The sequence below is a fragment of the Penaeus monodon genome, chromosome 40 (genome assembly GCF_015228065.2).
Source record: "Penaeus monodon isolate SGIC_2016 chromosome 40, NSTDA_Pmon_1, whole genome shotgun sequence".
In the NCBI taxonomy this organism is placed as follows: Eukaryota; Metazoa; Arthropoda; class Malacostraca; order Decapoda; family Penaeidae; genus Penaeus; species Penaeus monodon.
Window position 1 is genome coordinate 24,197,656 of NC_051425.1, and position 11,633 is coordinate 24,209,288.

The window sequence follows — 11,633 nt, forward strand, 5'->3', positions numbered from 1 at the left end:
GGAGAAGGGTGACCAACGGGTGGAGGAGGAGGGGGAGTGGGGGAGGGGGGGGTGAAGAAAGCGTTGGGGAGGAAGATAAAGAGGTGAAGGGATAATATACAGGTGCAGAAGAGGGGGAGGGATGACGAAGACAGTGGGTCTGTGGCAGTGGTCAAGTTAGAGGGTTAGGGAGATGAAACTGCTTTCTTGGTGTGCAACAAAGCAGTTGGGGGTTTTTGTTGCACAAGCTGGATTTTATGACTGGCGTTAGCCTACATAATTTGATTTTTTCTCTCTCTAAAAGATGAATTATAATGTCAGCGCCAATGACTTTCTCTTCAGAGGCACTGTGCCAGGCTGGACTTTACCGTCCCCCCACTGGCACTACCTTGGGAGGCGGTGGTGGCCGATCTAGGGAGATGAAGCTGCATTATCTTGCATTTTTGCGAGAGCACTTTTTTTATTTACAATTCATATCAGCCAAACAGTGTAACAGCAATCGACGTCCGCTTTTCGACTTCGTTGTTATTCCTTTTTTTCGTTATTTTACATCATGTTAGATTCTTATTTCTCACAACTATCATAAGATAACCTTAATATTTTTTTCTTTTCTTTTTTAGAAGGCAATCAACACTCACATTCCTAAATAATAATCCAGTACATTTTTCAAAAATCGAGAAAGACAAAAGTCATATCGGGAGTCCCTATCCCACCATCGCACACCACCTTGGCCCCTTCCTCCTTCGCCGTCTCAAAAGTAATGTCAACATCTTGGCGAGCAGACGGATCATTTTTCCTTAGCGGTCTTTGCTGAAGAACTTACAAGTTACATTCCTTGCATGGGGATCATATGGAGGGGAGGAGGGGGGAGGAAGGAAAGAAAGTGGGGGAGGGAGGGGGGGAAGAAAGTAGGGGGAGGGGGTAGGTGATTTAGGGGTGATGGGGGAGGGAGGTGGGAATTACAGTGGGGGGAGGGAGTTGATTTGGGAGTGATGGGGGAGGGGATTGCATTTCGCTTCCTCTACTTCCCCTTCTTTATCCCTCAACTTTCCTCTTTCCTATTCCCTCCTCATAAACCATCGCCTCTCATATTCCTCTCTCTACGCGTTTCTCCCCTCCCCTTACTTCATTTCTAGTTCCTCCACTATCCCCAACCCATTCTCATCTCTGTCCCATTGCACGTTCATCATATATATACATATATATATGTATATATATACATACATATACATATACATATATATATATATGTATATATATACATACATATACATGTACATACATATATATATATGTATATATATACATACATATACATGTACATACATATATATATGTATATATATACATACATATACATACATACATATATATATATATATATATGTATATATATACATACATATACATATACATTATATATATACATAGTACATATACATATATATATATACATATATACATCATAACATATACATATATATAATATACTATACATTATAATATACATATACATATACATTATATATATACAATATACATATACATTACTATTATATACAATATACATATACATATAATATAATAATACTTTTACTTCATATAATACATATACATATACATTATTATTATACATATAACATATACATTATATATATTACATATATATATACATATACATTATATATATATACATATACATTATATATATATACATATACATTATATATATAATATACATTATATATATATAACATGTACATTATATATATATATATATATATACATTATATATATATACATATACATTATATATATATACATATACATTATATATAAACAGGTTGATATAGAAAATCACACACACACACAGATATATATATGTATATATATATATATATGTATATGTATATCATACATAGCATATGCATAACAGAATAAATGTAGCATAGCCGTGACTTCTGGCGTTGTCATGGAAACCGCGACCACGCTTTATGGCGACACATTATATGCATCAATCATGCGTATTTACCCTTGCCTTCTATATATAGCACAAGCAAGCGATAATTCAATTCTTTATAGTGGGCTATTCACACAAGTTTATACGTGCGCAAGGTACAAGTTCCTTTCAAATATGCACAAGTACAAGTGTGCAGCGTGTAGCGCCCCCGCCCTTAAAAAAAAAGACACTGATATATTTTCGAATCACTGCATGGTGCAGTATTCACCATACGTCCACGTGCATATTGATCTGCAACGTACATTAGGTTGCAAGTCATTTTTAGCATGGTTCCTTTCGGCCCGACCTATCACCTGATGAATCGTGATTTTACGCGGATGAAAAAAAACGCGTAAGCCATTACTGTTATGCTTTTGCTTCGAGTGAAGAGTCGAAAATAAGTTGAGAAAAAAATAAAGGAACGGGAAAAAGGAAGAAAAAAAGGAAATTCAGACTTCCCCGAATTAAAACGAGAGAGAGAGAGAGAGAGAGAGAGAGAGAGAGAGAGAGAGAGAGAGAGAGAGAGAGAGAGAGAGAGAGAGAGAGAGAGAGGATGAAAGAAATTATTATTATATAATATACAAATAACGACAATGAAATTAGATAAACGTTTTTTAGGTTATGAAAAAGGAGATGGATATTGTGAGAAAAGTAGCAGATGATTAAGAAAAAGATGGTGACTAAGGTGAGAGATGAAAAAATAAACAAAAAGGAAGTAGATGTTTATGCAAATATGGAAGAATAGAATAAATAAAGTAGTTAAAGTGAATGAGGGAAAATGAAAAGAAGAAAAAAGAATGAAGAAGAATCAGCATCAGAAGAAGAATTAGAAGAACACTAGTCAGAGAAGAGGAAGAAAGCCAATTTGCATAATCGAGCAATTTCCCGCAATCAACAAGAGGGAAAACGCACGCTTGCAAGGACATCTGCTGCAACTTGTTTTATTGCAATGCACAGGCTAGCATCTCCGAGCCACACGCAGAATGAAACCGGGTTATAATGGGACCAGGCATCTTGGATACACACAGCGAAAGACAAAGAATCCAGCAGCCAAGACCATTCACTGAGAACCGCCTTGTACACAGCCATGACGGTGTTATTGTTGGCCTTTGAGGGAGGGAGAAGGTCAAGAGTCTGTGGCGGAGGGAAAGGGGGAGGTGTGAGGGGGAGGAGAGAGGGAGAGGAAGAGGGAAAGGGGGAGAGGAGAAGGAGAGGAGGAGGGAGGGAGGGAAGGAGGGATAGGAAGGGAGGGATGGAGAGAGGGGGGTGATAGGGTAGAGAGGGAGGGAAGGAGGGAGGGAGGGAGAGGGAGGGAGGAGGGAGAGAGAGAAGAGAGAGAGAGAGAGAGAGAGAGAGAGAGAGAGAGAGAGAGAGAGAGAGAGAGAGAGAACTGAGAGAGAGTGGAAGAAAAAGAAATATATATATAAGGAATAAGGAATAGAGGCAAAGAAAACACGGAATAAAAATTCACAACTTTTATGCAAAGAAAACCATACGACAAATAAACTGTTATTTTGTTTTTAGAAATAAAGCATAAAAGGACATAAAGCTATAAGGAATAAAAAGTGTAATGCAATAGGAATAAAAAAAACATAGTGAATGAATTAAGTGCACATGATATTTTTCGCAAACATTTTTTTCGTGTCTTTATTCCGTAATATTTTCAACAACTGTACTGATGGAAAAAAATATTTTTCAACTTTGCGCTTTTATTAATACGGGTAGAGCAATATTTATCTCATAAGTCTGTCCAATAACCCCTTGCATTATATTGTAAAAGAAAAATTGTACTTTAAAAATCACCACCGATACAATATACAAAACTAATAAAGCAAATGCGAGCTACTTGAGAAAGGCCAAAGTCAAGTCAAGAATAAATTTTCCTCAGCAGAAATTTCACGAAAGGCGAAGATCAAGAAATCTGCTAAATTTCATCTTTATATCTGAGGCATTTGACAGGATCAGCAGATCATTGAGAGCGATGGCTTTTGTGTGTGTGCGTGTGTGTGCGTGTGCGTGTGTGTGTGTGCGAACGAGCAAGCGAGCGAGAGAGAGAGAGAGAGAGAGAGAGAGAGAGAGGAGAGAGGGAGAAAGGGAGAGAGAGAAAGGGAGATAGAGATAGAGATAGAGATAGAGAGAAGAGAGAGCGAGAATGAAGCAATAGGAACAGAAGAGAGAGAAATTCAAATAGAGAAAAATACAAAATAAATACATCAAACATGAAAACGTTAGAGTGCAAATACAACATGACGAAATACTATACAAAAAACAATCAAATAAATACATAAGCAAATCAATATATCAATCAACAAACGAATATACAAATAAATGAACAGATAAATACATGACTGAATAAATGAACATACCAACTAACCTACTGACAAACAAAAATAAACAAGCAAACACAAAAACAGATAAAACAAGAACACAGATTCCTCCATCACGAACGGCGAGACAGTGACGTAACCGAGTAGGAATCTCGCGTGATAATTCTACGGGAATCTCTGGAAATCCGGGTACGTACGCCACACGCTATGGGAGCCTATAGGTGAGGCCATGCTAGGTCAGGCCCGGGTGAGGTCGAGGTATTAATGGCGGGATGACGTGACCTGACCTACGTCATGGTTGGGTGGAAGAAGGGGGGGGGGGATAAAGGGAAAATAAGGGAGGATGAGACATGAAGATAGAGGGTGATAAAGAAGGGTGTTAGGGTAAAGAGGAAAAAAGAGGGAAGAAGGAGAGAGAAATGAAGATAGAGGGTGATAAAGAAGGGGATAGGGATAAGGCGTATAAAAAGAGAGGAGGGAGGTGGAAGAGAAGTGGGTATCGGCTGGTGATAAAGAAGGGAAAAGGATAACGAATATGGTAGAAGTAAAGGAGAAAGACGAAAAGAGACGACAGCGTACGAGGTTTACAAGAAAATGGAAAGAAAGACAAACAGGATGGAACAGGAATATAAATAAATAAAGTCGAGGAGAAAGAGAAACAAGAATGACAAACAAATAAAAATTAAAGGGAGATAGAGCAAAAGAGGAAGACGGGTAAGGTTCACACTTATAACTTTGTGCATGATTTATTTAACTGACCTCGTGTATGATACTTGAAAGTCATGCACATTGAGATCGTTTCTCCGGATGATCCCGCATGACGAGATTAAAGCAGCTTTGAAATTTAGCATAGTATTAGAATAAATAACCCATTATATTCCAGGATAATGACTTCACGCATGATATCTCAAGAAGGTATCATGCATGACGAGAACATTTGTTTCGGATGATCATGTATGCTATGGGCATTTTCTCTTCATAAGAAAGATAGCTTTGAGATTTGAAAAAAAAAATATATGTATACATGTGCATGTACACGCACATACACAAACATATAAATATGAATATATACATATATATACACACTCATATATATATATATATATATATATATATATATATATATATATATATGAGAGAGAGAGAGAGAGAGAGAGAGAGAGAGAGAGAGAGAGAGAGAGAGAGAGAGAGAGAGAGAGAGAGAGAGAGAGAGAGAGAGAGTTAAGTCTGAGATAACTTGAGATCGGTATTTTTAAGAGATTAAAAATGAGTTATCGTAGAGATAACTTAGAGATAATTTGGAAATCAAACAATACACGAAAGAAAAAGAATCTTCCACCCATTTTCAATAATTAAAGAACACTTCCCTTATTAATGAACACAGATTAACTCTAAGAACAAGAACAATGAACACCCTCTCCTAAAAGCCCACACCCACACGCCTGTACTTAAGCCCCTGTCTGCGTCACTTATCATAAAGCGAACAGGAATTCTTAAAGGCAACTCAGCGGCAACATGCGGCTTGCATAAGAATGACATGGCTTGCCTAATAGCAACGTAGCTTAGCCATTTCTCGGGAGACAGCAAGTGGCAGTGGGGGATAGAGTGGGATGGGGGGAGGAGAAAATGAGCAAAGGGGAAGGGAGGAGGAGCCTAAGGGGGAAGGGGGCAGGGGAAGTGCAAAGGGGGAAAGGGGCGGGGGAGGAGCAAAAGGGGAAAGGGGTGGGGGATGAGCAAAGGGGAAGGGAGGAGGAGCAAAGGGGGAAATGGGCCGGGGAGGAGGAGCAAGGTGGGAAAGGAGAAAGGGAGGCGGGAGGGGGATAGGGGGAAGGGGTAGGAGCACAGCGAGATAGGGGGAGGATAGAAGGAAGTAGGGATGAGCAAAGGGGGAAAGGAGGAGATAGACAGGAGGTGGAATTGGGGAAGGGGTTTGGGGAATTGGAAATTGGGGTTAAAAAAAAAGGTTGTTTAGTAGTTCAATGTGTGGGTCACTGTGTAGTCTGATCCACTGATCGCAGATGAATTGTATAATATGGACTTCATTCTTGCATTTTCTCTCTCACTCTATGTGTGTGTGTGTGTGTGTGTGTGTGTGTGTGTGTGTGTGTGTGTGTGGTGTTGATTGTTGTGTGTGTGTTGTGTGTAGTGTGTGTGTGTGTAGTGTTGTGATATTGTGTGTGATGTGTGTGTCCGTGTGTGTGTCTGTAGTGAGGTTGAGTTGTGCATGGCGTGTGTGTGTGGCGCGCCGTCCTCCAAAAAAATTAGACTTACAGATACTTTGGAAACGCACATATCTTGAAATTTCTCGGCTAACATATTGGCAACTTCTTCGTGAATAAGTCCTGAGACAAGTCAATGCAAGCTTACTTCGCTCCACCCTAAGAACTGAATTCAATATGTCGGCTATGAATAGTTCTGTAATGCAAGCAATGCTGTGAAAAAAGAAGGATAAAAAAATTATTCTCTCCCCCACTTCAGGTCGGCAAATAATGAATGATGATATACATGAATGCAATGATATGATATAATAAATGACAATAATCATTATAATAAAGTAATAAAAATATCATTTTCATAATTAGTATTATTATTATCATTAGAATCATTATTATTGGTATTGATATTATCATTTCTATTGTTATCATTCCAATCATCAAAATAATAGAAAAGAAATAACAATGATAAAAACAATATTGAAACAGAGACCAAACCACAGGAACATTCCACTCGATAGTCAAGTAGTTATTATCCCATAAATACAAGTTAGAACATCAAACTTCACTCGTTCTATTCCCTCCTCCACTTATTACTCTAAGATTCAACCTACATACAGCATTTGCCTCAAGTTTGCGCGAAGTTCACAGATTTGACTCAAATAACGGAAACAACGGTCTTCATATTATAATCCTTGTAGTTATTTTTTCTGTTTTAGTTAATTTGCTTTTTTGTTTGTTTATTCACTTGTTTGGTCGATTGCTTGTTAAAGTTTTTGTTGTTATTGTTACTATTGCTGTTTCATTTGCATGCACAAATACCTAATATGCGCGTGTAAACAACCTAAAACTATATTTTTTTTGTTCTTCTTGTTCTTCATCGTTTTTTATTTCCTATCTGCTTCTCTCTATTCCGCCTTTCCATTCACCCACTCTCTTTCTCCCCCATCCCACTCTTTATCACTCTCTCTTTATCCCTTTATCATTTTCCCCCTCCCCTATTTCCTCTCTGCCTCTCTCTTCGTCCCTCCCCCGTCATCCGTCTCTCACGCACAGACAGGCGCACACTCACACCTCCCCTCACACGCACACAAAGGTGTCCTGCCACTTTTGCTAACTCATCCACGTATCAGCCGGGCCCCTCGACACCTGCGGGGGCTGCTCGCACGTGGGGATGCATATTAAAAGCGTTTTCCTAGTTGTCTCTCTCTCCCTCTTTCTTTCTATTTATCTCACTCTCTTTCTCTTTACCCTCCCCCCCTTTCTCTCTCTCTCTCTCTCTTTCTATCTCGTCTTCTCCCTCTCTCTCTGTACCCTCTTTCTCTTTGTATCCCCTTCTCTCTTTCTATCCCCCCTCTCTTTCTCTCTTTTCTCTCTCTCCCTCCTTTTATTCTTTCGTTCCAGTTGTGATCTCGAGTGAGTATCTCATGGGGTGTAAATTTCACGCGGCCCAAATTACCAATTTCGACCATGGGGGGAAGGGTGGAGGAGAGAGAAAGTAGAAGGGAAGCAAGGTGGGGAAAAGAGGTGGAGGAGGAAGAAGAAGAAAGGAGGAGGAGGAGGAGGAAGAGGAAGAAAAAAAAAGAGGAGGAGGAGGAAGGACGAGGAAGAAGAAAAAGAGGAAGAAAAAGAGGAGGAGCACGAGGAGGAGGAGGAGGTGGAAGAGGAAGAAGAGGTGGAGGAGCAGTAGAAAGAGGTGGGGGAGGAGGAGGAAGTGGAGAAGGAGGAAGAGGAAGAGGAAGGAGAAGAAAAAGGAGGAGGAGGTGGAAGAAGAGGAAGAGGATAAGAAAGAGGAGGGATGGGAGAGAAAGAAGAGCAGAGGAAGGGAGAAGGGGGTGATGGAGGAAGTGGATCAAGAAAATAGGAGGGATAGGGAAGAAGGAAGAAGAGGGGAAGGGAAAGGCGGGGGGGGGGGGGGGAGGAAGAACGAGGTGGAGGAGAAAATAGGAGGAAAGGGAGCAAGAAGGCGAAAAAAGGCGGAAGAAGGGAGAAGGAGGCGGAGGAGATATTACAAGGAGGAGGCAGAGGAGAAAAAGAGGAATAGGAAGAGGAGAGAGACACCAGACGGGTATTTCCAGCATTAATTCATTAGCTCAAGAGTGTGCAACCTATTGCCTTAATCTTCTCTAAATATCTTTTTTAATGTCAGTCAATTAACATTATTTTTTTTTATAGATACAACGAAGATGAACGATTTTCCACGTGATAGATAGATAGAGAGAGAGAGAGGAGAAACGATATATATATAGAGAGAGACAGAGAAGACCACTCAGTGCCCACGAAACGATTCCTTTTTGAAGAACTGTTCCGTAACCTCACCTTTTCCGAAGAATAATCCAAAAATAAAGCACTAACTTGCCCCGAATTATTCCAGAATTATTCAATTTCCCCCTGTTAATGAAAGCACTCCATCGGATATGCAAACAGCAGAGCACCTTCGCACTCGGCCTGCTGTCATGCACTCAGACCCCTCTATTGATCATGCACTCAGACCCCTCTATTGATCATGCACTCAGACCCCTCTATTGATCATGCACTCAGACCCCTCTATTGATCATGCACTCAGACCCCTCTATTGATCATGCACTCAGACCCCTCTATTGATCATGCACTCAGACCCCTCTATTGATCATGCACTCAGACCCCCTCTATTGATCATGCACTCAGACCCCTCTATTGATCATGCACTCAGACCCCTCTACTGATCATCTTCAAATTAGACCCCAGCCCGTAATTTCCAGCCATTACTAAGATCTGAGTGTTTCTTCGTCTGTTTCATGCGAAGAGTTATGGCTTATAATTTCACATCATGTCAGATTTTCGGACCGTAATTTTGCATCTTTCCATCTCTCAGGCCTATAATTTCTTATCAACCCATTTTTCGGTCGATGGATTTCGCAACTTTGCGTTACACTTTCAACCTAGGAAGTCACATTTTCACATTAAAAAATCAGCCTACAAATTTACATATAACGCGTCTATCGGCCTATATAAACTCCTCAGCCTACATACATCATTACATCAAAATTTCGTCGCACATCTCCTTCGACTATAAGCCTATAAATTCATCTCACATAATACTCACAACCCTTTAATTACTTTACATAGGAAAGTAAAACAAAAATGTATTATTATATATATATATATATATATATATATATATATATATATATATATATATATATATATATATACACACATATATATATCTATATATATAATGATGATAATAATCACGACTTCACATGAAACTTTCATCCAATAACTCACATTATAAAACATCATTACATTCAGTTTTCAGCCAAATTTAAATCTCCACATCAGACTTTCATTCCACAACATCTCGTTATTACTGCTTGTCCTTCGAGTTTTCTTTATCTTCCTCTGCTTTTTCTTGCTTGCTTGCATGACTAACCGCCAGGCCAGAGGACAAGTTTGCCAAGGTCTGCTGCTCTGTCCTTCTTGAATACTCTAACGTGAATGAGGAATTTGCCCGCTTCGAACTTCAAGTTGGATAGGAATATCATTATTACTATCATTATCATTAGTTTTACTTTTATCACCAGCATTATCATGATGAATATTATTATTGTGAGGATTATTATCATCATTATTACTATTATTAACAACAGTAGTGGTAGTGGCACTTGTAGTTTTGAACTTATGCCTTAATAATTGTTACCATCATTATAATCATTAATCACTGTCGGTATTGTTATTATCCGTCATTTATCTTAAATTTATTTCTCCATCAAAATGTGGAAGTGTTTGTCTGTGTGTTTTGAAAAAGAAAAAGAAATATATATATATATATATATATATATATATATATATATATATATATATATATATATATATATATACACATATATATAACTATCAAAGAAATAAAATGAGAACAATATTTGGTATATATAATCATTATCTCGAGTCTCACTCAGGTGGTGTTCGGTCCTCCACAGTGTCTCAGGTGGATTGAAGTCTTTTATGAACTTCCAGGTGGCCACGTATCCTTCACAAAGACCAGGGCGATAGCAAGTCCTTCATTAAGTCTTGTGTGACGTCAGGACCCTCGCCTGTATTCCCGGGAGCGAGAGATTCCAGTCCAAGGCTATTAGTTCCTTCGACAGGGGGGGGAGGGGGGAAGGGAAAGGGAGTGGGGACAGGGGGTACGGGATAGGGGAAGGATGTGTTCCTACAAAGACCTTCGCATCCTTAGGAAATCTGCAAAGCCTTTGGGGGAGGTCAGGATCCTTCGCGAGAAGAGGAAGAGGAGGAGAAAGAAGAACAAAATACCTACATACATCTAACAGGAAATATTTATTAACGTCCGTGAGTTGCTGCTATGTAGAAGGTAAATTTCTAGCCCAAAATAAGTTAATATCAAGTGAAAAGACCGCCTTTATTCCATGCGGCTCACCAACATTACCAGAGATAGTGAAATGCCACAAACATACGTAGAAACTTTCAGAGGAGGTGCACATCTTCCAGCATTAAAATTTTGGAAAGCCGCCAGACGATTCGGAAGGAAATATTACACCGGTGGACTAATAATATGCTTTAGTTCCTCTTCGTGATTTGGGATCAATTGCATTTCATTCCTTTATTTTCTTGCTATGTTTTATTATTTTTTTCTTCTATTTGATGATGATGCTTATGATGACGATGATGATGATGATGATTATACAAACACACACGCACACGCGCGCGCGCACACACACACACACACACACATGTATTTATTCATTCGTTTATTTCTTTCTTAATATTTACTAGCATTTGTTTTCGCTCCAGCCAACCCCCGATCTTTCTTATCATTTTCTTCGCCGCAAACTTATCTTGAAGTTAACTACCTTCATGATTTTCTTCCTCCTTTCCCCCTTTTCTCTCCCCTCTCTTGATTTCCTTTCCACACTTACCCCTCATCCTCCCCTTCTCCTTATTACTTCTTCCCTCTCCCTATCTTTCCCTAATTCACACTTCTTCTCTTCCCTCTTTTACTCTTCCCTACCCCATTTCCATCTTTTCATCTCCCCCATTCCCCGATTCCTTCAACCTCCCACACCTTGTTTATGTTCTTTTTTCTTTTTTATTTCTTCCATTTTTTCCCTTTTT

General features: G+C 39.2%; 1 long non-coding RNA gene across 1 annotated transcript in view; it reads right to left on the reverse strand.

Annotated features, from left to right (window-relative positions):
• Positions 1-297: 297 nt before the first annotated feature.
• Positions 298-11,633, reverse strand: part of LOC119597837 — an 18,166-nt gene continuing 6,830 nt past the window's right edge. Inside the window, exons 2-3 of the long non-coding RNA XR_005230882.1 lie at positions 5,061-5,064; positions 298-309 (exon numbers count right to left, since the gene is read on the reverse strand). This is a non-coding gene — a long non-coding RNA (uncharacterized LOC119597837). The remainder of the gene's footprint in view (positions 310-5,060; positions 5,065-11,633) is intronic.